At 38.2% G+C, this 6,430-nt stretch overlaps 1 long non-coding RNA gene across 1 annotated transcript; it reads left to right on the top strand.

Moving 5' to 3' along the window:
* On the top strand, positions 1–4,904 carry LOC141567687 (uncharacterized). The gene is made up of 3 exons (XR_012490508.1): positions 1–317; positions 2,152–2,211; positions 4,712–4,904. It is a non-coding gene; the product is annotated as an uncharacterized LOC141567687 (long non-coding RNA).
* The last annotated feature ends 1,526 nt before the right edge of the window (positions 4,905–6,430 follow it).

Below are 6,430 nucleotides of genomic sequence, written 5' to 3' on the forward strand. Positions count from 1 at the left end.
CATGCCAATTCTTTGTCAATTACACTTTCCATGAGTCATCAACTCTCTTCTTGAAGCATAAAATTCATCTTCAGCATACTCCCAGAAACAGAAAAGAAAGATCTAGAAAGCAAACTTTGAAGGAGAAAAAGCCAGGACTAAAATAATGAAAGAAGAGAAATTTTTCATATGAAGTGACACTGTGTCTACTTCTCCCCAGTAGTATCACCCAGTCTCAGACCATTTCCACAAAATCTCTGGGAATTTTCTTCCTTACTAGGAATATAAGACAAGACCATCAGCAAGCATCAGTCACATTCTCCTCAGGTATGACTGAGGTAAGTGTCTATGAAAACGTATTGAGGGAGGGGAATGATTCTTCCTTGTCTTTGATGTTTCCTTCAAAGTGGAGGGAACTCCTCAGATGTGGCACTTCTGGTCTTTCCTGCCTCATCCCTTTCCTGGGAAGAGGTAGAGTGACATGGTGATTGTAAACATGAGGGGAATAATTGGGTATGGTAGGTTCTTATCTGATTTTACTCCTCTTGGGAGTGAGCTGTTCACAGGGTGTATAATTTCTCTGCTTCTCCTTTCACTCTCGGGGAAGCTTCTCTTGTCTAATACTGCCAAGAGTAGATAGTTAACTCTGCCTGATGTGGGCTTCAGTATCAGCAAACTCATGTGACTGTCATTCCTGATGACTCATCTCCCATCTTGGTCTCTATTAATTTAATGAGTGATGTTTTGGGCTTCATATTTTTTTCTTTGTTTCTTCAACTTACGTAGAAGTTAGCTGTGGTTGGGTGTCTCTATTTTTGAGAACTTCCCTCAGAGACTGAAATAGGTGTGTCCTCTTGAGTCACAGCAGAAAAATGACAGAAACTCACAAATGATATTTAAAAAGTCTAATAGCATCTTGGTCTCTTTCCAAGAATGCTACAAGCATCTCTAAGTCTTTTTTTTTTTTTTTAGAAATGTCTACAATAAATTAGAGAGTCCCTACTATGTGCTAAGCTCTGTTTCAGGTCTTGATATGAATACTAAAGACCTGTGAAACAATACAATATTGTACGTCGGATAAAACTCATTTTCAAAAAAGGACACAAAAGACCATAAAGCAGATGGAACTGTTTATGGGTTGGGTGCTATATATTCAGAAGAGAGAAAGTGAAGACTAGGGTGGATGGGGAACACTGTTTGGAGAATATGGCAATGCACTTGAACTGAGTCTTTAACGATGAACAGAATTAGACTGCTGAAGGAGGAGCCATGTTAGCCATCGCTCTCTTGGTTGTAAGTGATGGAATCAAATTCAAACTGGCTTAAGTGAAAAAAGGGAATGCTTTAGTTCAGGTCTGAAAAACCCAGAGGTAGCAGTGTCCAAAGTGTCCAGTGGTGCTCTCTGAGTTTGGTCTTGTCTTCTCCATCTCTTGATTTACATCTGCTTTACCTTGTGTTGACTTCATTCCTAGGCAGGCTGTCTCTTTGGTAGCAAGATGTCTGCCAAGATGTGCATCAGGATTTTAAATCTCATCAGCAACCCCACCAAAAAGCAAATTCTGTCTTCCAAATAGTTCTGAACGTTCTTGAATTCAGCCCAGTGGACTCTGACTGGGTCATGAGTCCATCCCTGAAGTAGCTGTTGTAGCTGCCTGGTCCTTCCTTATTCTCTGTTGAGCAGAGATTAATCATGTGGTTTGAAAGGAGGGGAGCAATGTATCTCTATGGAAATGTGGGGTACCATCAGTAGACGGATGCGGGGAGTAGATGTTAGACAAATGTAACACATGCTATAGGAGGTAAATCAACAAACTTAATTGTTTAACTAAGAGGTGTTCTAGAAATATAGGAGAGTGAGGGTGTTAGTTATGGAGTAGGAGTTGAAGTAAAACATGATTACAAGGACATCATTGGGGGAAAACGTGTTCATGGAAGAAGATTAGAATGTAAAATTACCTTGTAAATGGTGAGTAAATAAACCTAGAGAAACAGAGTGGAACAAAACAGAGGAACTTGAAGTTATCCAAAGGCTGGTTAGATTTTATGCACTATGTGAAAGCAATTAGCCACTGAGCGATGTTAAATATCTTCTTTAAACATTGCACCACTATTTGCTATGTCAATATACTAAAAAAGACTTCCCTATCTGTTTTCCTTTTTCTTTTTTGGAAGGAAAGGCAGTTGTCTCACCAACATGCGTTCCTCCCAAGGTGCTTGTTGTACATCAACCAGGTAAGCCCTTTTCCTTGACCAGTGACTACGTCAGAAGTGGGCATGAGATTCAACTCCATCTCATAAGAAGTCTGTTGGACAAATTTCTGCAGAAAGTTTTCTCTTTCCAAAGAAAGATCTAAAGGAAGGGACTGGTTTCTTCTTCTATGGGAAGCTGACCTGGATCCCTAGAACTGTTGAACCCTTGGTACCTGTCTGAGATGGAGCCCACACCGGGAAGATGTAAGAATCTAGATCCTTGGGGTGACCGGTTAGCTCAGTTGGATAGAGCATTGTGCTTATAACACCAAGGTTGTCGGTTCGATCCCCACATGGGCCGCTGTGAGCTGCACCCTCCTATAAAAAAAAAAAAAGGAATCTAGATCCTTGATGTCATTGTTAAGCTGGTCAAAATCTTGCTGTCTCCTCTACTTTGGGCTTTCTGTTGTGTGGCATGAGAAATATCTTTATTGTTTTGGCCAATGTGAGTTAGGTTTTCTGTTATTTGTTAGCCAAAAGCAACCTAAGTGATACACATTTTATACTGAAAACTTGGACATGGAAACCTTTATGATAAAGTCATTTATTTATTCTTTTATTATCCACACAATAAAATCCTCGTTAAAGCATAAAAGGAAAAGTTACACTATCATGCACAAAATTGTACATAGATTGTCATGGAGAAAAAAAGACTAGAAGGAAATTGACCCAAAATCTTAATAGTCCCTTTTAGGGATATAAGTATGAATGGTGTGGCATTTTCTTCTTTCTGTTTTTTTTTTTTTTTTTTTTTTTTTCAGATGCTATATTGGAAAACATCTTGCTTTTATAAAAATTAGAAAATATGAGGTTTTTTTTAAGACCAACCCAAGTTCAATTAATCCAAATTTTTAGTAATGTACTTTTTTCTTTTTCTTTATTTTATTTTATTTCGTAGTAACATTTTACTTTTCAATTACAGGTAACATACAATATTATATTAGTTTCAGGTGTACAACATAGTGATTGGACATTTATATAACTGATGAAGTGATCACCCTGATAAATCTAGTACCCATCTGGCACCATATACAGTAATTATAATATTGTTGACTACATTCCCTATGCTAAACTTTGACTATTGACTATGCTAAACATTTTGTAATGACTATTTTGTAACAACCACCAAGATATTTTTCTAATATATATCCTCAGTTATAGGACTTCTGTTCAGCTAGATTTCAGGAAATTCTCCATGATGATTTTTTCTGTAGTTTGGTTGTAATTTTGAGATGGTCATGGGAGAGGTGAGTACAGCATTTACCTAGTCTGTCATCTTGACTGTGTCTCACTAATAAACTATGTTTGATATTTTTATTTTCTTGGTATTCAGAACACTTTTGATTTCAAATGTTGTGATTAGAAATTGTTCCAAAATGTATGAGTCACTCTTCTATCTTAGCAAATTATGTAGCAACCAGAATGGAATTTTTCTTTACTGATGGCAAATGTCTCACGCTTCAGGACATTTTTCTGAAGGTCAAGGCCTGGAGATACAGGCTGAGCTTGTGTTGGAAATTAAGCTTAATCTGTACTGACCAAGTAGTGCCCTAGAAATTGCCTTCTCTCCCTGTCCTGTAAGTGAGTTCCTGAGAGTCATTTCTGCTATATTGTTTGAATGATTCACTTAGTATTTCTTTTTAAATCGGTATATTCTCCTTTCATAAAAATGTAATTAAAAGTAAAATTTATATCAGTATCATAGATTGAAAACTGGTATTATTTGAGGTAAATAGCACCCTATAAGGTCATCCCAAATAAAATTGAATGATATTAATCATATTCTTTCTTGATACTGTTAAATGCTAAAGATTCTGAGCCTGGGACCTAACCTGCTTTTATTTAAAAGGGAGATGACCAAGTGTTAGAGAGAGGTTAGGGCGCCTATTAATACTAATAGGCAAGTAAGATAGATTGAAAATGATTAACTTTCTCACTAAGGGATTCAATATTATTTAAAATTACATTCCAGTGCCATTTAAAATCACACCCCCCAGACCACCCAAAGTGACTTATCTACTTATCTATTTATGTGTTACCAGTGATATCTGCTGCATTCCACATTTTTCAGAAACAATGAACTACATCAGTGGCTGTGCATTAAAAACACCCAGAGGGTTAACACACACACACACACACACACACACACACACACACACACACACAGTTCTCAAACATTAGTGTGCACCAGAGTCACCAGGGGCAGCTTATTGAAATACAGTTTCTGACACCACAGTTTTGGCATAGGGTCTCAAAACATGCATTTCTAACAAGAGCCCAGGCACTATTAACACTGATGCTTACGTGGAGACACATTGCACTCAGTGATAGAGGAGACAATGTATCACTAACTTCAAAACAATTTTGCCTTCTCAGTTTTGTTGACGCCAATACATGTTGGTCTGTGTAGTAAGCAGAAGACTAGATCAGAGTTGAAATCCAGATGAATTAAGATGCACATGTTTCTTAACCTTTACTCCAGCTAGAAGAACATCACTTCCTGCAAGTTGAACTGCTGCATAAAGTAAATAGATCTGCTCTGAGAAAAGGTCAGTACACATGTTCTGCTACAATCTAATTTCAGTCTATTGCCCTCTGCCCTATTACGCACTCTGGTGCAAGTGATGCAATGGTGAAAAGCTTGAATTTAATGGTCTCTTTTATACTAAAAGCTGCTCGACCCACAGAATATTCATGAGAGCTAAAGAGATGGGCTAAAGAAGACAAGCTTGTCCAGCCACAGTATCAGACACATTACTTCTTCTCTAAGACTACTGCTTCTCTAGTTTCCATCCGTGTTTGGGAGAAGGCTCTTTTTAAATCTTAGAGCAGTCCTCCACTCTGTTTTCCTGACTCTTCACTTACTGTGTGTCATTATCAAGAAGCAGATACTAGGAATTATTTCAGAAAGAAGCTCTGAAACTTATTCCTGTGTGTGCTAGCTATTTGCCAGCCCTTTGGCTGACTGGAGTTGTGTTTAGTTTCTATGACTTAATAATTACTTTAATTTCACTTCATACTGTTCTGAAGAACTCTTTTTGAATGAAGGACACTTACCACCCTTCTAGTGCTTGCCTGGAACACATGCTGCTCATCAGAATGTGTAGAATTAAATAAAAGAGTAATTATGGGAGGCTGTGATATGTTATAACAGATGTACCAAACAAGGCTGGATCAACTCATTGCTCGGAAGAGAAATAATTTATTAAGGTAGTTTCAGCACAGATCTTACAAGCACAAGTGGAAGCATTTACAGAGTAGAGGCGGAGAAAAAAACTAAAGTTTCTGAAGCATGGAATTTAATAAAAAGATTCCAATTATTTTATTTATCCTGTGGGCTAATTCCCATTCGGGTGCATCTTCCCATAGACCTTGGTGTTCAATTCTGTTTTTGAATTGCCTGTCCATGGGAAAGAGGTCCCTTCTTGGTTCAAATGGCCATCGAGGAAAGTTCACCAAGCATAGAACAGAGGCCCCTGAGAGTTACTAAAGGTATCCTTTACCCCAAGGGTCTAAAGTTAAGCCTGTGGTCAGCCAAGCTACTCATCTCTCCCTCTTTCCAGGTGCTCCATCGGGTGCTAGGTGGAAAACCCAATGTGATGGAAAAATGAGAGCCTGCTGCTGGCAGTAGCTTGAATTTGTGGTGGCCTGTTTCCCATTCACTCTAAGGTCCCCATTTAGTTCTAAGTCATGCCAGCCTCTCAAGAAATGTTTGCCCTAAAGACGACATGGTTAAAGCCGCCATGTACTTAGAGCTCATTAGCTAAATTCGATTTATTTTAATACCAGTTTCATAGGAGTTAGCTTTTGCTGTGGATACACACTCTTGCTAGGCATGGTGAGGAGGGGAAGAAAAGGTAGAAAACAGGTTTATATCCTCCTGAGGCTTATGATTCACTAATAAAGACATGACAAGCCCATGCACTTCCAAATTCGAGAACCCTAGGACCTCATTAACTAATCGTTAAAAAAATAATGTCTAATTGTTCATAAATGGCCTAAGGCGGAGGGTTTACGATGCTTTTAAGAGAACCAAAGTCTTGACCTGGTCTTGGGGAAAACTCTGATCTTCAAGTGATTTGCTGTCATTTAACTTGCTTGGTTTGTCAAGGAAAGCCTTTTAAAGGGTGGTTTTTTAGATGTTATCTTTGCTTTGAACCTTTTCTCCTTTGTCCTCCGTACAGTTTGTGTGGAATTTTAT

The sequence above is a fragment of the Rhinolophus sinicus genome, linkage group LG11 (assembly GCF_036562045.2).
Source record: "Rhinolophus sinicus isolate RSC01 linkage group LG11, ASM3656204v1, whole genome shotgun sequence".
Classification (NCBI taxonomy): domain Eukaryota; kingdom Metazoa; phylum Chordata; class Mammalia; order Chiroptera; family Rhinolophidae; genus Rhinolophus; species Rhinolophus sinicus.